The sequence below is a fragment of the Trichosurus vulpecula genome, chromosome X (genome assembly GCF_011100635.1).
Source record: "Trichosurus vulpecula isolate mTriVul1 chromosome X, mTriVul1.pri, whole genome shotgun sequence".
Classification (NCBI taxonomy): domain Eukaryota; kingdom Metazoa; phylum Chordata; class Mammalia; order Diprotodontia; family Phalangeridae; genus Trichosurus; species Trichosurus vulpecula.
Window position 1 is genome coordinate 15148364 of NC_050582.1, and position 25118 is coordinate 15173481.

A 25118-nucleotide genomic window follows, 5' to 3' on the forward strand; every position below is an offset into this window, starting at 1 on the left:
AAATGAATAATTCTGATTGCATGAAATTAAAAAGGTTTTGTACAAACAAATCTAATGTAGCCAAAATTAGAAGGAACACAGGTAATTGGGGGTGGGTGGGAATTTACAGTAAGTTTTTCTGATAAAGGCCTTATTTCTCAAATATATAGGGAGTGGATCCAAATTTATTAAAAAAATATAAGCCATTCTCCAATTGATAAATGGTAAAAGAATATGAACAGGCAGTTTTAAGAAGAATAAATCAAAGCTGTCAATAGTCATGTGAAAAATGCTTTAAATCAGTATTAATTAAATTAATGCAAATTAAAATAACTCTCAGATACCCCCTCACACCTATAAGATTGGCTAACATGACAGAAAAAGAAAATTATATATGTTGTATGAAATATGGAAAAATTTAGACACCATGCACTTTTGGTAGATGTGGGATCTGGTCCAACCATTCTGGGAAACAATGTAGAACTATGCCCCAAAGTCTATAAACTGTGCATACTCTTTGACCCAGCAATGCTATTACTAGTTCTGTATCTCAAAGTGATTAAATAAAAAGGAAAAGTACATATTTGTACAAAACTATTTATAGCAGCTCATTTTGTGGTGGCAAAGAATTGAAAATTGAGGAGATGCCCAATAATTGAGAAATGACTCAACACGTTGTGGTATGTGATTGTGATGGAATACTGTTGTGCTATAAGAAATGATGAATAGGATAATTTCAGAAAAACCTGACACCTTATATGAGCAGACGTAAAGTAAAGTGAGCAGATCCAAGAGAACATTGTACACAGTAACAGCAATATTGTCACAACGATCAATTGTGAAAGACTTAGCAACTCTGATGAAGACAATGATCCAAGGCAGTTTTAAAAGACCCATGGTGAAAAATGCTGTCCATTTCCAAAGAACTGATAAATTCTGAATGCACATTGAAGCATACTTTTTAAAAACTTGATTTTTCTTGTGTGTGTTTTTTTTCTTTTGCAACATGGCTTATATGGAAATGTTTTACATGATTTCACATGTATAATCAATATCATATTGCTTTCCTTTTCAAGGGGTAGGGGGAAAGGAGAGAATTTGAAACTCAAATTTTTAAAAAATTTATCGTTAAAATTTTTTATTTATAATTGGGAAATATTTAACAAAGTAAATAAAAATATATTTTAAAAAAAGGAAATGATACTAGTGATGTACTTGATCAGTTCAGGTGTGTAATGCTGGTATCTTTCCTGGTCCTCCACTTTATTCCACATTCTAGCTGTACAGGAAAGAAGTAGCACTAGTAATTGGTAGTGGATTCTGGGAGGAATGTGCTGCATAGAATGGAAGGAAATACCAGTGTTTGCCATGGACATTCTTGTATTCTTGGACATGTTTTTATCCTTGTTTTCTTTCCTTTTTAAAAAATTACCATTGTCATTTTGGATGAGCAGCATGCTGTAGTGGAAAGAGTATTGGATTGGGAAGACAGAAGGCTGGAATATGAGGCATGGCTCTGCAGTTTACTTGTTCTGTGACCTCAACAATGTGATTCACCTCTCTGAGCCTCAGTTTCCTCCTCTGTAAAATGGTGGTAATACTTGTTCTAATTCCCTTGCAGAGTTGTTTTGAGGAAGGTTCTTTGTAAAATATTGTATCGATGCGAGCTGTTTCTATAAGTTTGGGCAGAGTTTGTCCATTTAGAACATAGACATGTAGAAATTAGAGTTAGAAAGGAACTTACAGTTCTAATTATTATTTTGCAGAAGAGGAAAGAGTTGGTATGATTTGACTGAGGTCACCTGGTGAGTGAAGGCCGGAGATGGGACTAGAGCTGAAGCCCACTACTACACTCTTTCCACACTGCTCATGATATACATACTCAACATATAGTAAACCATGGAAGCTTGCCAGGTCATCGTGATAACTTTCTGTTGATGAAAATCACTACCACTGAAAGCAGTAAAGACGAGAATTGGGATAATTCATTTGTAACATTTTCACATTCTCTTGCGGGTGCGTTCTGACAGTAGCAATGAAAACATGAAAGAAGCAACTTTCCTTTGTACTAGCACTTGGCATTTCTGGGTGAAACTTGAAAATGTATTGATATTTGCATAAGCACAAAAAAAGATTTAAGATTGATTGAAAAACCATCTATAAATTAGTAATTGAAATGGTATTGGCACCCAGCTTTGAAATGTCCAGGAATGAAATTGTGAACTAATAGGACATTGAGACATAATAGAATTAAATGAAAAATCAAATACAGAAGATGTTTCCCCCTTTCCATTTAATGTGCACATTCAGCAATATAGAAGTGCTGTTTATAAAGAGTCAATAATGATGAATGTCTTTCTCCTTCCTGGACACTTGCTGTTTTTCAGTCATTCTCTTGTGTCTGACTCTTCATGACCCCACTGACCATAGTATACCAGGTTCTTCTATCCTCCCCTGTCTCCTGAAGTCTGTCCAAGCTCATGTTCATTGATTCCATAACGCTATATTAATGTCACCATCTCACCCTCTGCCATTCGCTTTTCCTTTTGCCTTCAGTCTTTTCTGACATCAGGGTATTTTCCAATGAATCCCATCTCCTCCTTATGTGGCCAAACTAAGCTTCAGCATCTATATTTTACCTTCCAGTTAATAGCCTGAATCACCTTCTTTAAGTATTAACTTATTTTATCTCCTTGCTGTCCAAGGGACTCTCAGAAGTCTTCTCCAGTGCCACACTCTGAAAGTATCCATTCTGTGGTGCTCAACTTTCCTTATAGTCCAACTCTCACAGCTATGCATTGTTTTTTTTAGATTTAATTTATTTATTATATTTAGTTTTCAGCATTGATTTTCACAAGAGTTTGAATTACAAATTTTCTCCCCATTTCTACCCTCCCCCCCCACTCCAAGATGGCATATATTCTAGTTGCCCTGTTCCCCAGTCAGCCCTCCCTTCTGTCACCCCACTCCCCTCCCATCCCCTTTTCCCTTCCTTTCTTGTAGGGCAAGATAAATTTCTACACCCCATTGCCTGTGTATCTTATTTCCTAGTTGTATGCAAAAACATTTTTTTTGTTTTTGAACATCTGTTTTTAAAACTTTGAGTTCCAAATTCTCTCCCCTCTTCCCTCCCCACCAACCCTCCCTAAGAAGGCAAGCAATTCAGCATAGGCCACATGCGTATCATTATGTATAACCCTTCCACAATACTCATGTTGTGAAAGACTAAACATATTTTGCTCCTTCCTAACCTATCCCTCTTTATCCAATTTTCTCCCTTGACCCTGTCCCTTTTCGAAAGTGTTTGTTTTTGATTACCTCCTCCCCCTATGTGCTCTCCCTTCTATCATCCCCCCTTTTTTATCTTCTTCCTCCTTCTTTCTTATGGGGTAGAATACCCAGTTGAGTGTTGACCTCCTCAGGTCAGATCTGATGAGAGCAAGATTCACTCATTCCCCCTCACCTGCCTTCTCTTTCCTTCCTACAGAACTGCTTTTTCTTGCCACTTTTATGTCAGATAATTTATCTCATTCTATCTCTCCCTTTCTCCCTCTCTCAATATATTCCTCTCTCATCCCTTAATTTGATTTTATTTCTTTTAGATATCTTCCCTTCATCTTCAACTCACCCTTTGCCCCTCCTCTCTCTATATATACACATATACATACATACACACACATATATGTGTAAACACACACATGCATATTCCCTTCAGCTACCCTAATACTGAGGCCTCATGAATCCTACACATCATCTTTCCATGTAGGAATGTAAACAAAACAGTTCAACTATAGTAAGTCCCTCGCGATTTCTTTTTCTTGTTCTTTTTCTTGATTACCTTTTCGTGCTTCTCTTGATTCTTGTGTTTGTAAGTCAAATTTTCTATTCAGCTCTGGTCTTTTCACTGGGAAAGCTTGAAAGTCCTCTATTTTATTGAAAGTCCATATTTTGCCTTGGAGTATGATACTCAGTTTTGCAGCTATGCATTGTTACTGGAAAAACCATAGCTTGGACTATATGGGCCCTTGTTGGCAAGGTGATGTCTCTGCTTTTTAGTATGCTGTCCAGACATTTTTCATATTTAGTAAATGAAAACCCATTCAACATTTGTGAGGGGAAAAGGGATTGATTTTGGATGGTATTTGATTTTAGTTATTATGGCTGTCAGTATCACCCCTCTCTTTGGTCATTACAGAAGAAATTAATTATAATATTGCCTAGAGTGGGAGTATAATTCCATTTACAAAACTATCAGTAAGTCACTTTACAATTAGAATGGCTTTACTAAATCCTTTTAATGATCTAATATGAGCACCTTGGTATGGAGTCTCACAAGTGGCAGAAGAAATGAAAGGATTCAAGCACTATAGCTTATTATTGAGAACCTGAATTATTAGAATTCCAATGGCAAATATTTCATAAATATAGCCACCATTCAAGATATAGCCGACTTTTCCTCATACAACTATGCATGTTCTAGTTTTCGTTGTTATCCTGTCTTGATCTTTCTATTCTAAAGAACTCCAAGATTGATGTTACCATTGACCCTTTGGAAGATGATGAGAAGGAATCTCCATGAACCTCAGAAGAATAATACCTTACTTAAGCAATTCATTTAAAAAACCAACCTTATTTTTGTTTGGTTTTATTTTTTTATTTTGTTTTTGCTTTTTACAATCATAAGAAGTAAGAGAAGTAAGTAAAGGAAAGAGATATAGGCAGGAGAGGGAGTGAGTTTAGTGAATGAGAGCAGCTCAAGGTAAACTTCTATTTTACAATTTTTGCAAATACCAGATCTGAGTAGTACTATGACATCTTTTCTTTTTCTAATTCATTCTTCCTTTTTCCTACCATAGCAATGTGGTAGTGGTCAAGTTGTATGTCTCTGATTTGTGGGCAGATGGAAATGGAAGAAGGAATCACTATTCTAGAGCCAGGGGTGGCTGTTTCAGAAACAGTCACCTTCGTGCATATGTGTAAAGATGGAAGGCAAAAAAGAACAGATACAATAGATACAAAGGCAACACATTGTAAAGAAAGTCAACATCAAAGGCCAACAAAACTGATCATTTGTAATAGTCAACCTTGTACTATGCTGTCAAAATCAAGGGATACATCCTTCATTTTGGTTAACAATTGGTTAAATATTTTTACTAAGAATCTTTTGTTTACAGAGTTTGGGTGTTTTCTGGGAACTGTCCTTTGCGTGAAAATAAACAAAGAAAAAGTAAAGGAGAGAGAGAGAGAGTTCCACATGCTCACCACAGGGATATAGGTATCCCAGCATTTCTGTAAGAGCTAAAACCTATTCCTGTCTTTTTGAGACTATGTTAGCATATATAAGAGAAATAAGGAACTGAAATTGAATTCAATATGTTTATGTGTGTGTGTGTGTGTGTGTATGTGTGTGTATAGTTTGCCTTAAAAAATCCATACTTGTAGGTGAAATGGACCTCCCCCACAGGTGGTAAACTATAGCCTATAGGCCAGACCTAGAAATGTTTAATACTTGGGAGAACAATAATTAGAGCCTTAGCCTGACTAGGGATGAACATTATACTAGTGAATTTGTGTCCATTGATGTGGAAGGAAAGAACACGTTATTGGGAAGAGTCTCTGGACAATGTGCACCATAATTTGTAAAATGACATCTCTTAACTAAAGAAAGAAAAAAAGTTACTTTGCAGAGTGAAGAGATAGGTATTAAATTTCCAGTGATTATTTTAATTGCCTTCCACTATCATTTCCACTCCATTTTTTAAAGGAAAAAAGGAATTTGTCACATCCAGAGCTGGAAACAAGAATAGTACAATTACAAATTCTAGTTGCAATGCAATTATTAAACTTTTTTTACAGAAGAAACCAACTAGTAGCGGGATTAATGCTACTAAGCATTGATGGTATCACACAAAGTGAATTTTAAGTGCCACATCACTGGGCATTGCTTATGCCTGAACAATAAACCTGTTTTCCATCACTTTATATTCATCTTCTTATCCAAGTAGGATAATTCTTGTTGCATAAATATTTTATAAAATGCATTTTGTAAAATAGGCTCACAGGGAACATGTAGCCATATTAAGTTCTCCAGTATTATATAAGAGACAGAGACTAGGCTGTTGGAATCAGATGTGTTGTTTTCAGTCTTTACTTTACATTTACTTTACTGTCATCGCAGAGCAAACCCTACTACCTTCTTCCTGTTTTCCTCAATTCTTAGTAAATAGAAATCTATTTAACGAATACTAAAGATACAAATGCAATATTACTCAAAATATTAGAACTTTGCAATTTCTTGATCCTGCATTTTTGTCATCTTTTCTTTCAGTCTACCCCAATGGAAAGAAGACACAGACATTTTTTTCTCTCATAGAAAATACAGTAGACCTACATTTACTGGGTTTTGCTTATTTGTTTTGGTTTGGACCAGATCTCAAATTTTATTGGTATTGGGGAATTCCTGATCGGGGAACTTCAATACAGATTTGTACTTCCTCTGTAACTTAAGTCACACAGCCAATAGATATCAAAGACTTGAACCCAGGGCTTTCTGACTCTAAAACCTGATCTCTGTCTATGATGTCACATTGATTCTAGCCTTGCTGGTTAAAATATAAATTTATCATTCTTTGGAGCTGGCTTAATTTTCTTTTCTAAGTTCTTGTGAAGTCATAGGAAGAGGTAATTTGCCAAATGGTTTCCTTTCCTTGGAAGTTTAGTTTATACCTGAAACTTCCAGCGTTGTGTATTGCTTGTTGTTGTTCAGTAGTGTCCAACTCTTTGTGATCCCATAGACCATAGTATACTAGGCCCTTCTATCCTTCATCTCTCAACGTCTGTCCAAGTTCATGTTCATTGTTTATATGACACTATCTTTCTATCTCATCCTCTGCCACCCCCTTCTCTGTTTGCCTTCACTCTTTCCCAATGTCAGGGTCTTTTCCAGCAAATCCTGTCTTTTCATTATGTGGCCAAAATGTTTAAGCTTCATCATCAGTATTTGACCTTCCAGTGAATAGTCTGAATTAATTTCTTTAAGTCTTGACTGATTTGACTTCCTTGTTGTCCAAGGGACTCTCAAAAGTCATCTCCAGCATCTGAGTTAGCCAAATAGAGTGCTCTAAATTGTTACTTTAATTCAATTCACTGGGCATTGATTAGGTGTCTACTATGTTCAAAGCGCTGTACTAGCTTTTGGGAAATTAAAAATGAATGAGAACATAGATTACAGTCTAGTGGTGAAGGATGACATATATACAAAAAGATTATGATTCCAAGAAAAAAGATGGTAGCAGTGAGGGAAGGATCTAGACATATTTGATGAGAGTGAGATCACTTTCTTGGGCAGAGGATATTGGTAGAGACAGAGGATGAAATTAGGGAAAGCTTCATGGAGGATGTGCCATTTAAGCTGGATCTTAAAGGAAGACATGGATTTCAACAGGTGAGTCCTGTGTTCAAAGAGAGAAGGAGAGAGAGAGAGTGAGAGAGAGAGAGAGAGAGAGAGAGAGAGAGAGAGAGAGAGAGAGAAAGAAAGAAAGAAAGAAAGAAAGAAAGAAAGGCGGGGAGAGCCAGAGCAGCCTGTGTGTTCCTCACATCAGTGGTACCAAACTCAAATAGAAACAGGACTACTAAACCATACTGCTGGACACATCGACTTAGAAATCTATATACTAACATTATCTGTGTTCTATTGTATTTTTGTTTATTTTGCTAAATATTACCCAGTTAGAGTTTCAGGTGGTTCAGCAGCTGTTGCTGATGCAGCCCACACTGCCTCCACTTAACATGGATTTCCCTAGATATGTCCACTAATTATGTGTGCATTTATGGCTAAGCATGCCTGGTTTTTTGTGAGAAATGTTCTATTTTCTCACTATGTTATTTAATTAAATGTCTTTGCTTTGAACATATCACATCCTCTACCTGACTAGTAAAAGTAAGCACATTAATGAGGATGTGAGCACTGCTTTTTCAATGGATATAAATAATCCCTAGAATGTACAGTGGCTTTTCTGAGCACCCACTGAGAGGAAAGAACCTCCACTCCTACAAATGAAATAACATTTGTGAAATGATTTCTAAACTCCTTCCTCTTTATCACCATTCCTCTCATCTCACTTTATTCTCTTCATTGCCTTGACCCTAAAACAAGCTTTTACTAAGTCTTATGTTGACTGATTCATTCATACCCTGTTCTATGCCTTTGAATCCCTTGTGACCACTCATGTCTTGGCAAACTGCAACCAGTATCACTTACACTCACCACCAACTTTCTTTGTTCTTATTCACATGCAAGGTGCTGGAGCAAGTCATGAATACAAGGTCTACTGCACACTGACGTTTTCTAATCTCAGTTGCCTCAGTTTCCTCAACTGTAAGATGAAGATAATAATAATATCTACCTCCTAGGGTTGTAGTGAGGATCAGATGAGCTATTTATAAAGTGCTTAGCACAGTGCCTGGTACATAATAGGTGCTATATAAATGATAGCTATGGGGCAGCTAGGTGGTGCAGTGGATAGAGTGCTGGCCCTGGAGTTGGGAGGACCAGAGTTCAAATCTGGGTTCAGATACTTAATAGCTGTGTGACCCTGGGCAAGTCACTTAACCCCATTTGCTTCCATTTCTTCATCTGCAAAATGAGCTGGAGAAGGAAATGGCAAAGTACTCCATTATTTTTGCCAAGAAAACCCCAGATGGGGTCACAGAGAGTTGAGACTGACTGAAATGACTTAACAACAACAATAAAAATGCTGGCTATTATTATTATTATTATTAATTAGTTGAGAAAATTGAGGTACATTAGAAGGAAGTTTTTCTTTAAGTGAAGCCTAAATCTGCTTTTCTACAACTTCTACCTCTTCTTCTAGTGCTGCCCTCTGGAGCCAAGAAAAATGGGTCTTATCTGTCTTCCCTGTAACAATTCTTCAAATACTTCAAGAGAACCATCATGGCCTGCATTCTCTTCTTCAGCCTTAATATTCCAACTTCTTTCAACTGATTTGTCATCTGTCATGAAAATGGGGTATATGGGGTGTTCAGGAAGACTTGCATCTCTGGTGTGAGGGCTTGCTGAGTCCTTTTCAGGGCTGTTCATCTACCTTTGGTGTCTGCATGGCCCTCAACTCTCACCTGTGGCTCCAAGAAGCTGTAACGTGTGCATTGGCTGCACCTTAATAAGCCATCTTGGCAGACAGCATAAACAGGTTGAGGCTAACCAACAGGCCTCAAACCCATTGGTGAGTTAGGGGGATGTCTATCCCAAGCATTTGAAGACTTCCTTTGGTGGAATGGGTGGAGGAGAACAATTTGTTCCAATGTCCATGAAGACAGCTGGAGCAGGCACTGTGGAGGGTCTAGAGCTTGGCGAGGCATCGTAGATGCCAAGGTCCTCCACTGCATGCTGAGCCATTACCAGTCATCCTGACTTTTGTTTTGCTACTCACTTCATTGAGTCTGGAAGAGAGTGAGGCTGATGACTTTGTGTAACTCTGCCTCACTTAAATCCAATTCACATGCAAGTCGACATCATCCCATGGTGTCACTGGTCCTCTTTGAAAATGAAGGACAGCCAACAGTCTGTCATGAACACCAAGTCCTTCACTGTCCTAGTTGCCCTCCTTGGGATACTCTAGCTGAAATAAATTTGTAGGAAATCATGCAAATACTATGTAAGAGTAGGAATTCATTGGTTACTCCACTGCACTTAAAGCAAATGAGATGATGCCATGCCCAGATGAAAACATGACTCATTCAGTCAAAGGCTTTAGATTTAGTGGCAAAAGTCTTTGGAAGCCATTGGATAAACTGGAGTGATGTTGCCAGGCAGTTTGTTCAGATTAGCTGAGGGACTTGGTCACACTGTTAGAGGTTTATATAAAACTGGGAGCTAGTTCAGAAACCAAGAGATTTCAAGGGGGTGGGGAGGAGTGAGGAGAGAGAATTCCAGCCAAATTCCTGAGAAGGAACTGCTGGAAGAGTGGTAATGGAAGAGAGTATCTCAGCCTCCTCCCTCCCTTCTGACAGAATGAAGAACTAATGAATTTTGGAGGCCCAGAAAAATTTGGACTTCTTATCTTCTCATTGTCATCTTAGCAGCATCTCTGGAATAGCTAGTTGTAGTATTTGCTTTGAGACCCAGTGACAGACAAGATGAGATGATGAAATCAGATTCAAGGCTCTCCTGCTCTCTATAGCACAGAAGCTTCACTCTGCCTTATGGAAACTTCTTAAAGACTATGGCAAATAGACTTCCAAAATCTCTGACTTACCCCTTTATAACTCGAGGTCTTTGTGTTTGAGCTCGCTTTCTCCTAGGCTCTGTATGTAATTGCAGAGGAGTGTGTCATACTTCTTGGGGCATGTTTGATACCAACTGCTGTCAATATATCACCCTGGTAAATTTCTCTTTCTTAAAGCTTAGTAAATCTGACTAATTGTTATCAACTGATCATCATGATGGAGACTGTCAGCTATGACAATGGAAATCTTTTGCCTTGGTCTCACTCTCCCCTCTGGGTTACCGTTTGAGCTCTGAGGACAGGACCTGCTGATTTGCTGATTTGAATTGATGGGGATTGAGGACACAGTTCTGGAGATGGCCCTATAACTATATAGCTAAAATAGGACCATGAGTGTTTGCAGCTTTTAAGTTGTGGATGTGATCATGAGATTTAAGAGAAAAATGCCATTTGCATAGTAATTCTACCTGGAGTTAAATGTTAGCTCTGGGCTTTTTGCCCATTTAATTGGCAAAACGGGAAAGGTTTATATGATCATGGGATTTGTCTTTGTCAAAATGTGATCTGCAGGGTTTTGGCAAAATACCCTCTATGGTGCATTGGTTACTCTGAAACTGCAGAATTTAGTCTAGATAGCATATCCCAAAGTGATATCCTAAGCCACTGCTGGCAACAATTGCCTGTGGTTTGCAATAACTGTTCCTGGATAGCCTTATATTTGATTACTTCCATTCTAAACAGTCTGGAAGGAGGTGGTACATTTAATCAGAGTTTAAAGTACAGGTTTTTTGATGAGGGATGGAGGTTTGTTGTTTTAGAAACTTCAAATTGCCTGAATTAACTCATAAGTGAGCCAACCTTTCCCTGTATCTAATATTTCCCTTGAGTACATTTGACACTTCTGGAATTGACATGGACTCTTTGGGGCTATTACAATGCTGTATTATAGACCGAAACAATGATTAGTTACAAGACTTAAATATACTTTCCCAAACTGCCTGTTTGTCTCCCTACATATATCTTTTGCCCAGAAAATATCTGGTTTGTTATTTTATAAAGTTCACCAATATATTCCATTTGCTGCTTGGGGGGACCCATACTAGGTCAGTGACATTACTGTCAGCATTAAAAGGGAGTGACATTCAAGCAGAAAATCTTTAAAAGAAAACAAACATCCTTAGCTCATTGACCTTTCCACTGGGGGATGAGTGTTTGAACATTTGGGACTCTGAAGGTCAAGATGAAACCTCCCTTTTCATATTTATCTGTAGTCTGGCTATATGTGCAGGACAGATGATCTGTGATGAATGTTCTCAGAGAATGTTTTCAGGGGCCAGCCAAATCAGGTTGTTTCCAAGGCAACCTAAATTCTCTCTGCTTTGGGACATAAACTTTTCAGTTAATTGACATGCAGACACCTGTTTGGTTGCTGCGATATGATACTTGAGATTTCCCTTGGGGAAAAATAACCCTTTAACAGGGAGAGGCCAAATCACACCCTCTAACCATAGGTGTCCCACAGGTTTCCATCCTGGGTCGTCTTTTTTTCTCCCTCTGTCCTACTTCACTTGGTGATTTCATCAGTTTCCATGGATTTATTTACCATCTCTGTACTAATGATTCTCAAATATACCTATCTCTGAAAATCTACCCCAATCTCTCTGCTGACCTCCAGTCTCACGTCTCCAGTTGCCTTTGAGACATCACAAAATGGATGTCCAGTAGATGTCTTAAACTCATAATGTCTAAAACTGAATTCATTATTTTTCCCCTTGAAATCTCCCCCACTTCTACCTTTCCTATTACTGTAGAGGGCAACCATATCCTCCCAGTTCCTCAGGCTCACAACCAAGTTCTTCTCAATTCTTCACTATCATGCCCCAAATCCAGCTTGTTGCCAGGGCCTGTCCATTTTACCTCTGCAGCATCTCTCATATGTTGTCCCTTATCTCTCCTCCAACTGCCACCATTGTAGTGCAGCTCTCATCACATCAAGCTTGGACCATTTCAGTAGCTGCTGGTGGGTCTGACAGTCTAAACTTTCTCCCTACTCTAATCCATTCTCCATTCAGCCATCAAAATGATTTTCCTAAAGCACAGGTCCAACCTCATCACCCAGTGACTCCAGTGGCTACCTATCACTTCCAATCACTTCCTATCACTTCCAATTGCTTCTTTCCTTCCTTCCTTCTTTCCTTTCCTCCCTCCTTCCCTCCCTCCTTCCTTCCTTCCTCTCCCTCTCTCTCTCTCTCCCTCCCTCCCTTTCTTTCTTTCTTTTTCTTTCTTTCTTTCTCTTTTTTCTTTCTTTCTTTCTCTCTTTCTCTCTCTCTTTCTCTCTTTCTTTCTTTCCCTTCACTCTGAAGCTCATACATTGGACCACAATAGGTCCCTGCCCAAGATCCACTTAATGGCTATATTTTGGGCCCTCCTGGCTCTGAGTGAATGCCAATGTTAACTGTTTCTCTTTTGACTAGCAACCCTGAGGGTCTTCCTCTCCCAGTTTGATTCTTTTTCTTATTAAAGGGGCCACCCCTTGACTCACTTCTTAAAGAGGACTATTCACTGAATGGGCTTTACCTCACTGAAAGTGAGAACCTGAAGAGACCTTAACCTGAAAGGACTAGGGTCCCATAGTGCATCCTGGGCCATCTCCAGTCGTCCTGGTGAATATCAGGCAACTGGACCCAGATTGCTCTGGAGGAAAAAGTGAGGCTGGCGACCTTGCACAGCCCTCCCTTCCTCACTCAAATCAAAGTCAACTGCAAGTTGACTGATGTCATGGTCCTCTTTGAAGAATAAGAACAAACACAATTGCTTCCAGAATCAAATACAAAATCCTCTGTTTGGCATTCATAACCTAGCCTCCTTCTACTTTTCCAGTGCCCTTATACCTTACTCCTAACTACATACTCTTTAATTTAGTGACACTGGCCTCCTGGCTGTTCTTCAACCAAGATACTTCATCTTTTGGCTCCAGGCATTTTCTCTGGGATTTGAACTCAAGTCTTCCTAACTCCAAGCCTGGTGTTTATTCAACTATACCATCTCAGCCATTTCCTAGCTGTGAGTGACTAGTAGTTATGTGACTCTGGGCAAGTTACTGTTGAAGTAGAAGGAACCTCAGTTTTCTGTAAAGTGGGGGTATTGGATCAGATCTCAAAGATCCTTTCCAGCTTGAAATCTGTGGCCTATTTGCCAGGTCCTAGGAATACAATGGTAAAAACCAAACAGCTCTTGACCTCAGGGTCTTCTATAAAGCACTTCAAAGTTCTCGCTTTCTACCCATCCTTAAATCTGTCATCTTTTGTATCTAGCTGCACCTCAGTAGTACCAGAATTCCAATCAAAATGATTGCTTAAAGATACAGTTAAGTTCTGATTGGTTGTTGAAATATATAGATCATTTAGATAACATAGATAACACCCAGGCAATATCCTTAAACGATAAAATAACCTTTGTCTTTTTCAAAGGAAATACAAAAATACACCACTCTGTACATAGGACCTTCTTCTGACATACATAGGATATTAAACCACATAGCTTTGCATTATGAAAGGTCATCAAAAGATAAATATTATTTGCTAGAACGTCATAAGAAAAAAGGCTACAGAGAGGATTAATTGAAGCTGTAAAATCTTATATGAAGTATAATCAAATACTGTGATGAAGCTGTCCTTTAATGCCAGTATTGACACATTTATTGCCCTTATTCTTATGAGAGAAGGAAGAGGAACTTGGCCAGAGAGATAGGTGACTTTTTTACCCTGATATTTTTAACTTGTACTTTAATATTGAATACTAATCCTACCCTCCCAGCTGGTAATATGATTTGAATCTTTGCTATTAACTTAAAATTCAGCTTCTTCAAAGTCTCTATCCTGTTATTAGTGTTAGTCGGAAAAGGCAGGAGGGATATTCTTATAGTTGAAATTCCATTTCTAAAAGGGATCCAACAGAGCTTTTCCCATACAGACATGGACTAGAGAGTGCTTGTAAGAGAAACCCATATTTTTCTTCCAAAAACAATGTTGAACCTCCTCAAGCTCTGGTACAAAGACTTGATGAAGACCTCAGAAGTTTGTATATGGTATTGAAGAGAGAATTTGGGCTTGAAGATGTTAAGGAAGGTGATTGCAGTTACTGTACTGACCAGAAAAGAATCTGTAAAAGTCTAATGTTAAGTAGAAATGGAAATCATCAGTACGAATTGGCTACAAAGTGTGCCTCCAAGTTAGCACCTACTGAGCAGGTACATAGGAAAGTAGATTTAGGCAAGAATGGCTTTCCAAGATCATTGACTTTACCTCCTTCATTTTATAGATAACAAACTGAAGTGAGGTAACTTGTTAAGGTAGCCTAGGCAGAAAGTAGGAGAGTCGGGATTCGAACCAAGATCTGCTTACTGCAGGTTCAGTACTTTTTCCCCCATTATTGAGTGTTTTTAATTATAATACTTGTTGGACAAAGTTTCAGCAGTCTGTTTTCATTGTAACGTAATTTGTTCCGATCTGTTTTTTTTTTCTGAGAGTAATTAGCTAATAGGTTCTGCTTTTTAAGTTTTCTGCTAGAAAAAATAGAAATGTTGTCAGAATAGAGAGGGTAAAATAGGGAGATGGAAGGAGACGACAATGGTCACTGACATTTATATTGTGTTTTAAGCTTGCTGAGCCCTTTGTATCCTTGAACTCATTGGAGCTTCGTAATAGTGAGATAGGTGGGCAGGTAGGCCAGTGAGCAGGCCTCAAGTATATATTAAGCCCCTGCTGTATGCTAGGAATTCTCCTAAGTGATGGGGATACAAAGAAAAGCAAAAAGAAAGATGGGCACTGCCATTGAGGGAGAAAACACATTAGAAGGATCTGAAGGGAAACAGGAGGGAAGAGACTGGTATGGAATATGGTTGTAAAGTCTGGAGATTTAAAAGCACAGCTTGGGGGGGGGACTAATGTGTGGGTAGCCTGAGACTCGCTTCGAAATGTAGGCTTGTGAATCAGAATCACCATTGGGACTTGGAAGCTGCCATAGCCCTGGGGAGTTCTGGGTTGTGAGAAAGCTTAGTCACTTAGTCATAGTGGCAAAGCCTGAGAGATAGTAACTATAGAGTTAGAGTGTGAAAACAGACTAGAAGACTAGGATTAGATTTTACGAAAGTGAAAACTGAGATTTGAAGAGGTTGAATGATTTGCCTGTGATCACAAGGCCAGAAAGAGTCAGAGATGGGACTGAGTCTCATGAATTCCTAAATCCAAGCTCAGCTCCCATGCTTGTTTCGGCAGCACATATACTAAAATTGGAATGATACAGAGAAGATTAACATGGCCCCTGCACAAGAATGATGCACAAATTCGTGAAGCCTTCCAAGCTCAGCACCCTATCCACTATACCAGCCTGCCTATTAGATGATTCCTCTGATCTCTTCCAGCTCATTTAGCCCTTTGAAATAGGCTTTCTACAAATCTAGGGTGAATGTCAGACTGTGGCTGAACTTATTTTCCTTCTATATTACATGCCATAGCTCACTTTCCTCCAAGGTTCCTTTCATGTCTACCCCATCAACTTATTCCTCCTTCTTGGGAATCAGATCCAGAATAGAAAGTGCCTTGTTGGTAGTTCCAGCTTCTGAAGAATGAAATTATCATTTAGGCAAGTCAAGAATTGATTAGCTGCTCTGAGTTGGCAAGGCAGAGAAAGATAGCTGCAACAGACATCTAGATAAGGGAGTACAAACCTGACAAGATCATTGAAGGGCTCAAAAAGTCTTACATTGTTCTTAACTTTTTTTTTTCTTATTGAGATAAAACAGAGCATGGACATGATCAGTGATAGCACTCTCCTGCTTTACCTAAAACCTACTGGGTCCTCTATTACAGGTTTCACTGCCAATGCTGCTTCCCAGCTGTTTAAGGAAATAGATCAAGGTCAGGATGCACATACAGGCCCTCCTGAGGACCTCAGGGAAGAATTGGGCAATGTGCCCTGCAGAGGGAACAGAGTTTGGTTTCTCTGGAATGAGGGCATTTTTCCCTGTGGCTACGCAAAGTTAATCTCATGAATGCCACAGATTCCTATTACCGATGGTTTCTGAACATACTCAGGAGTTAAGGAAAAGATAGAATCTTCTAATGATAGAAAGGAGCAAGAAGCAGAAGAGTAGCCAAGCTTGGGAAGAGAAAAAGACGTGTGCCTGCCCTCGAAGGGCTTTCAGTCTTATAGGCAGAATGTGTTATGTGTATAAATAAGTATGACACAAGATAGAATGTGATGGGGCAAAGCACAGATCCAGCCAAAATGCTTGAGGAAAATTTAATGAGGAAGAATCTCAGATCTGTTTGTCCAGCCCTGACCTCACTTTCTCTATTGAGCTCCGCTCATGAATCTTTAATTGGATTTCTCAAACTTGATGTCTTATAGACATCTTTAACTCAACATGTCCAAATCTGAACTTATTAGTTTTCCCCCCTGCCACCCAAACCCTCCCTTCTTCCTAACTTCTCTATTACTATGGAAGGTACCACCATCTTCCCAGTTATCCAGGCTTGCAACCTAGGTGTCATGCTTGGCGCCTCACTCTTTCACAACACTAATAACAGTCTCTTGCAAAGTCCTGTCAATTCTGCCTTCTCCACATCTTTCACATACACCTCCTTCCTTCCTCTGACACTATCAGCATCCTGGTGCAGGCCCTTATCACTCGATTCCTGCACTATAGCAATAGCCTTCTGGTTGGACTCTCTGACATAAGTCTCCCCACCTTTCTAGTCCATCCTCCAATTACCAGTCAAATTCATCATCCTAAAGAGCAAGTCCAACTGTGCCTTCTCCTGTTCAGACGTTTCCAGTGTTTTCCTGTTGCTTCCAGGATTAAATACAAAATCCTGTTTGGTAGTTAAAGGTCTTCCTACCTTGCATCACCTTTACCTTTGTAGTATTTTTCTACATTCTGCCTTAATGCATACTCTGCTATCCAATGACACTGGCTTCCTTACTGGTCCTGGAAAAGAACATTCCACCTCCTGTCTCTGAACTTTTTCACTGGCTGTTCTCCAGGGGTGGAATGCTCTCCTTCCTCACCTCTGCCTCCTGGCTCCCTTGGTTTTCTTTTAAGTCTTGTGCAGGAAGCCTTCCTTTGACCTTTTGTGCTCGTTTCCTATTTACCATGTCTATAGCTTTTTTGTACATAGTTGTTTTCTCCATTGGAATTAGAACTCCTCAAGAGTGGGGACCATCCCCAGCTCTTAGTACAGTGCCTGGCATGTAGTAGGTGCTTAATACATGTTTATTGACTGACTGGCTTTCAGTTGAGGGTAATCAAGGAAGGCTTTCTGGATGTAGTACATACCTAAGCAGAAAAATGTAAGGCAAAGAGATGTCTTCTTCACTCACATGTTCTCAGACTAAAGCAGTTTTCCCAAGAGCTTGCTTGTTCATGGCCAGCTGGGAAGTGAAAGATTCAATCAATCAGAAGTCTCATCTGTCTAGTAACAAACATGTCACTATTAATTCATTAATAGAGACATTTCTTAAGTCTAGAAAACCTAGAGTTTTTGCTGTCGTGTTGCCACTGTTGGAAGAATGGCTAGATAAACAGGCTTGAAGGAGCCCCATAGCAGGAGTTCTCACCTCATTTTCTGGGTTTTGACATAATTGTTGAACTGACCACTCAAGGGGGGAGATGAGCAAATATTTGCTATATGCTGATCCAGCTAAGTGGATTTTGTATATGTTGAATGGGAAGTCTGGTGAATGAGTGAATCTGTTTCACCCTGCAGTGGGTCAAGGCTTGGCCTGGTTCTCTGTGGAGAATTTATATCATTTACTTAGATAAAAGTATCATATTTGTATATGGCACAAAATTGGGAGGACATATAGCTTCCATGTCTATGACAGCTTCGCTTTTGTCTTCCTATCCCCAGTGCTTCAATCAGTGCCTGGCACATAATAGGTGGTTAATGAATGCATGATTGAGTCTTACAGAATTCAGAGAGGTCTCAAGAGGTTAGCTTCATAGACTGAATCTAATGAGATGAAATTTAAGAGGGATGAATATGAAGATGTACAGAATAATTTGAAAAAAATCACTTGTACAATATAAGATAGTACATAGATGATATTGCATGTGAAAAGATCTACTGGGTTTTAGAGATATGAAAAAAAGATGTAGTACCTCAGACAAGAATGGTGCTGGTTTTGCTATAGGCTCTTACCCCACCAGGAATATTAAGTCCAGCTCTGAGAACTACATTTTAGGAAGAGCCTTGACAAACTGGAGTATGTGCGGAGCAGGCAGATCAGCATAGTCAGACAAAATTAAAAGGACCAGGGATGTTAATCCTGGAGAGGAGACATTGGGGATGCCCATTTGAAGACTGCTGTGTAGAAGAGGGTATTGATTTGTTTTTGTTGGTATGGAGGGGAGAGCAAGGGGTAGAAATTTCAAAGAGGCAAATTGAAGGTTCATGGTAAAAAAAGAACTTCTTTCCAATTTGAGCACTGCTCAAATGGGACAGGCTGTTTTAGGAGATGGTGGATTTTCCTTTCCAGTGAAGGCTAGATGGCCACTCATCAGGGATATAGTAGAGGAGATTCCTGGCCAAGTTTGACGTACACTGATTGACCCCTGAGGGTCTTTCCCATTTTGAGAATCTTTCATCTTGTGAGAAAACTTTTAAAAAACATGCTATTTAATGACTGCACTTAATGATACCTTACCAGGGATTATTATCTTTACTCATTTTTCTGTGGCTTACAATTGCTCATTTCCCAGACAAGTTGGCCTTTCCTTCTTTCCAATGGGCCAATTTGCAGTAAAGCTGACTGAGAAGAACTACTGTCTTTAAAATGAGTGTTGTCTTATTTGCCTTTTCAAGTTCATTTACATCAGTTGCCACCAGAACTAGAGTGCAATTTATTTTTAATCATTCCTTTATTCTCCCTTCGACTGGTCCCCATATAGTCAGCTAGAAACTGAGATGAAAAACTCCATTTAATTTGGTTACCTTTCATCAGCAACTTCACTTACTACACAGTCACTCTATTAGACCACAGATGTTGAGGCAGTACAAGACATTAGCTGTCAAAGTAACTCTCCCTAACCACCTGCTATTTACATGCAAAACATGCCTCCCTGTTGAGACCAAAACAGTAAGTACATTTTGAAGATAAAACTATTGGTTTATACATTGACAGAAGCATTGTTTTTCTCTCTTCATATTTTTTCACATTTATCTTCATGCAATGATTATAGCAGGTGAATCCCATGCATGGGCATGAGTGGATAGCAAAGGGACAAAGGTGAAGAGACAGCAAGTAATAGACATTTGGAAGCACATTCCTTTTTATAGAATACCCTTTTACCACTGAAAAACAGAATGGCCTTTTGAATAGAATGCTCAACTTGAAGTAAGGAAGACCTGGGTTCGAATCTCACCTCTGATGCCTACTAACTGTGTCTTAATGGGGAGATCACTTAACCTTTCTGAGCCTTAGGAGACTCTTTATGAGTTATGAAGTTACAGAGATTGGTCCTGTATCACTGGAAGAAGAACCCACATTGATGCAGTTCTCCTAATTGATATCTTTAATACAAACTATTAATCATGTATGGGTTCTGATAGGTGAGCTTGGCCTTATCTTACCCAGAACCAGACCTCCATTCACTTCCTGGCCATTTCCAAGCCTTGCTGCTACATATGTACCTCTCCTCTCCTGTTTTCTAGCCCCTTTTATTTGTTGTCTTTCCCTCATTAGAATGTAATCTCTTTGAAAGCAGGGGTTATTTTGCTTATTTCTTTTTTCATCACCAGCACTTAGCACAGTGCCTGACATGTAGAAAGCTTAATAAATGTTTTTTTCATTCATTCAGATGTTAACTGGTGTCGACCTGAAAGTTTGATTAAAGGAGGCAAACAGGCTAGGTGATATGTAAATTCATATTGTTTGTTCCCTTAAAGCTAGCAGCATACATACATGTAGGGAGCCAGATGAAATCTGTCTGAACAAAAGAATGAGAAGGTTTAAATACATTTTTAGAACAGTCACAACGCAGCATGTCTGTGTCACTCAAATTTATGATCTCCATGTATGTTTAACCATGATACAAGAAAAGGACTTTTCTTAATTGAATAGGTTGTAAATACAATAAGATAAGATAATTGACAAAGTCTCAATTGAAATTACAACCCAGGATCTCTGTGTTTAATTTACCATTAACATGCCATATGTCCATAAAATATTAAGATAAGAAAAAGTCACATTATTCAAGATAGTGTCTCGGGTTAAGGGCCTTATCCTTAATGGTCATAGACAGAGGAAAGAATGCTCTTAAGTCTGCCCCATCTGGGCTTGTTGACATAGGAAGAGGTATTGTCTGAGTTTACTCAGAGAACAAAGAAGCTGTTAGGTCTAGGCTCTTCTTCTGGTTGATTTAATAATCAGGCTCTGGCCCTTATTGAAGTTACTAAATTGATATTAAATGATTGTCACTGTATTTGCAGTTTTCATTTCAATGGATAGATCAAATTTACTCTGAATTTAGAGTGATAACAGTTAAGAATTTGAATGTATAAGATGGAAAAAATTCTTCATTGGATTGGTTAAAATGTTGAGCTGTTATAATCTTTAACTGAAGAACTTTTTCTACTAAAATGCTAGGTGCAAAATATGTTCTTATTCTCTCTTGAATTGAATAACTATAGATCTGTTCTTCTTTATACCTGACCAGTTCTACTATTATGATAATTGATTGACTTTTTTTACTCACAATGGTCACCTGTTGGGCAATGAATTCATTGCTACACAGTTCATCAGGTTCAGTTGCCTAATACTTGACATTTGCTTGTTTTATTCATTTAGACTTCTAGATTGAAGCACCTGCCTATGGTTTATCTGGTCATGCCATAGACATGGCCTGCTTCTAAAGCTGTTCTTCTCTGATATTGACCAGCTAGTAGTTATGACATAGTGATACTTTGTGTAGGAATGGCAGTTGGTTTATGTTTGTGTGTGTGCGTGTGCGTGTGTGTGTGTGTGTGTGTGTGTGTGTGTGTGTGTGCATGTGAGAGATCTTAATTCTGATAATGATGTATACAATAAGCCAATTGTGTACCTCCCCAAATGTGATCTATGTTATAGATCTAACTTGAAGAATTACTGTAATCATGGATGTCTTTCTGTGATCTGCATTATATACTGAATATTGTTAGCAATATAAGAATGAATTAAGGAAATAGGTTTTTATTTATTGCTGTTCAAGGCTGAAATAGATGGTCATTTGTGTGTGCCATATCTTATGTTCTAAAGGAAACAATTCATTATGGCATTCATCCAAAAGAAAGTTTTCCATAGCGACCTTGACTGACATAAAGCATATTGCGTTGAAATTCTGATGGCAGCCTGACATCTCCTGAAATAGATGACAGGTCAAGGATTACGATGTCCACTGAGAAATTATTGTAAGACAAATGCAATGGAAAAGAAATACCATGATAGGTTTGGGATAGCCAGAACTTTAAGTACAGTGCTAAGTATAAACAGAGAGGCCTCTGACTTAGGCCAAATAGTGAATTGGAGCAAGGGGAGGGAAGGAGAAGAAGTAATAAAGGAAGTATTGTAACATGATGATAAATATGAACTATATGAGGCAGCATGGCATCAGTCACTTGGTAAGCATTTATCAAGCAACTCTTCTGTGTCAGTTCCTATGTTAGAAGGTTAGGTTTGGAGTTTCTAGTACTGCCTCTGACACATACTGGTTGGGCCTCTTAGCTTTCCATTGCCCTGAGACAATTCTCACGTGTTATATATTAGAGATGAGTTGCACATCTGTGTAAGTGAAGAGAATTTCAAACCTGAGAGCTCCACATTCCCATCACTAATTCGAACGAAATGAGAAACATATAAAAATCATCTTGCCTTTGTGTTTGGGCATTCAGCTATTGAGCAATCACACACAGCTCACTTGATCTTCAAAAAGCCTGTATGAGCTAGGCAGGAGAGGTGTGGATTCCCATTTCATATATGATAAAAGAGACAAAAATAACTGAAAAGATTTAAAAGAAATCACTTAAGTAGTTAGAGACTCAACTGGAATTGGAGCCCATTTCTTATCTCTCCTATTGGAATGTTCTTTCTATTAATTTTTTTATTTATTTGAGGTTTTTTGGTGCTGTTCTGACTGTGTCATTCCCTTGCTTAAGAAGTTTCAGTGGCGGGGGGGGGGGGCAGGGCGGGAAACCAAGATGGTGGCTGGAAAGCAGGGACTTGCGTGAGCTCCCTGCCAAGTCCCTCCAAAAACTTATAAAAATGGCTCTGAACAAATTCTACAACTGCAGAACCCACAAAAAGGCAGAGGGAAGCAGGGCTTCAGCCCAGGACAGCCTGGATGGTTGCTGGGTGAGGTCTATCGCGCTCGGAGCTGGGAGGGGTGTGGAGCAGAGTGCAGTGTGAGCTGCGCCTGGACCAACCAGACCATGAGCCCAGTGGAACAGACCCTAGCGCCCTGAATCAGTGAGCTGTGGCAGTTACCATACTTCTCAACCCACAAACACCAATGACAACAGAGAAGGTTAGTGGGAAAAGCTGCGGGGAGTCAAAGGAGTTCTGTTCGGTCACTGCCCCAGGGGCAGTGGAGGTGGTGCAGCTCTGAGGACAAAACTACAGCAGCAGTTGCTTCTGGCCCTAGGCCCACCTGGTGGGAGGAATTAAGTGGCAGATCAGAGCAGCAGTGCAGAGCCTGCTGAAGATCTGAGTCAGGCCCGGGTTGGCGGTTCTTGGGGAAGGAGGAGTGCTGGTGTGGCAGAGCTGGCTGTATAGAAATAGCTCTGAAAACAACAATGCATCCCCTCAAGCTTGGAACAAAGTACTGTTTACTCTACAAGCAGTCATACCCCGACGAAAAACTCAAGGGTCAAGCAAGTTGGCTGGGAACATGGCCAGGCAGCGAAAACGCACCCAGATTCAGTCTCAGAGTTTGGAATCTTTCTTTGGTGACAAAGAAGACCAAAACATACACCCAGAAGATGTCAACAAAGTCAAAGAGTCTACAACAAAAGCCTCCAAGAAAAACATGAACTGGTCTCAGGCCATGGAAGATCTCAAAAAGGAGTTGGAAAAGCAAATTAGAGAAGTAGAGGAAAAATTGGGAAGAGAAATGAGAAGGATGTGAGAAAACCATGAAAAACAAGTCAATGACTTGCTAAAGGAGACCCACAAAAATACTGAAAAAATACTGAAGAAAACAACACCTTAAAAAATAGACTAACTCAAATGGCAAAAGAGCTCCAAAAAGCCAATGAGGAAAAGTATGCCTTGAAAAACAGAATTAGCCAAATGGAAAAGGAGGTCCAAAAGACCACTGAAGAAAATACTACCTTAAAAATGAGATTGGAGTAAGTAGAAGCTAGTGACTTTATGAGAAATCAAGATATTATAAAATAGAACCAAAGGAATGAAAAAATGGAAGACAGTGTGAAATATCTCATTGGAAAAACCACTGACCTGGAAAATAGATCCAGGAGAGATAATTTAAAAATTATTGGGCTACCTGAAAGCCATGATCAAAAAAGCCTGGATATCATCTTTCAAGAAATTATCAAGGAGAACTGCCCTGATATTCTAGAGCCACAAGGCAAAATAGAAATTGAAAGAATCCACAGATCGCCTCCTGAAAAAGATCCCAAAAAGAAAACTGTAGGAATAGTGTTGCCAAATTCCAGAGCTCCCAGATCAAGGAGAAAATACTGCCAGCAGCCAGAAAGAAACAATTTGAGTATTGTGGAAACACAATCAGATTAATACAAGATCTAACAGCTTCTACATTAAGGGATTGAAGGTCTTGGAATATGATATTCCAGAGGTCAATGGAGCTAGGATTAAAACCAAGAATCACCTTCCCAACAAAACTGAATATCATACTCCAAGGCAAAATATGGACTTCAAATAAAATAGAAGAGTTTCAAGCTTTCTCAGTGAAAAGAACAGAGCTGAATAGAAAATTTGACTTTCAAACACAAGAATCAAGAGAAGCATGAAAAGCTAAACAAGAAAGAGAAATCACAAGGGACTTACTAAAGTTGAACTGTTTTGTTTACATTCCTACATGGAAAGATGATGTGTATGATTCATGAGACCTCAGTGTCAGGGTAGCTGAAGGGAATATACATATATACATATATATATATATATATATATATATATATATATATGTGTGTGTGTGTGTGTGTGTGTGTGTGTATAGACAGAGGGCACAGGGTGAGTTGAATATGAAGGGATGATATCTAAAAGAAATAAAATTAAATTAAGGGATGAGAGAGGAATATATTGAGAGAGGGAGAAAGGGAGAGATAGAATGGGGTAAATTATCTCGCATAAAAGTGGCAAGAAAAATCAGTTGTATAGGAAGAGAAGAGAAGGCGGGTGAGGGGGAATGAGTGAATCTTGCTCTTATCAAATTTGACCTGAGGAGGGAATACCATACATACTCATTTGGGTATCTTACCCCACAGGAAAAAAGGAGGAAGAAGATAAAAAAGGGGGGATGATAGAAGGGAGGGCAGATGGGGGTGGAGGTAATCAAAAACAAACACTTTCGAAAGGGGACAGGGTCAAGGGAGAAAATTCAGTAAAGGGGGATAGGTTAGGGAGGAGCAAAATATAGTTAATCTTTCACAACATGAGTATTGTGGAAGGGTTTTACATAATGATATGCATGTGGCCTATGTTGAATTGCTTGACTTCTTATGGAGGGTGGGTGGTGAGGGAAGAGGGGAGAGAATTTGGAACTCAAAGTTTTTAAAACAGATGTTCAAAAACAAACAAAAAAAAGTTTTTGCATGCAACTAGGAAATAAGATATACAGGCAACCGGGCGTAGAAATTTCTTGCCCTACAAGAAAGGAAG

The 25118-nt window shown here is 39.1% G+C and overlaps 1 non-coding gene across 1 annotated transcript; it reads left to right on the forward strand.

The window, feature by feature from the left end:
• Positions 1–15483: 15483 nt before the first annotated feature.
• Positions 15484–15590, forward strand: LOC118832974. Its single transcript, XR_005009257.1, has one exon. It is a non-coding gene; the product is annotated as a U6 spliceosomal RNA (small nuclear RNA).
• The last annotated feature ends 9528 nt before the right edge of the window (positions 15591–25118 follow it).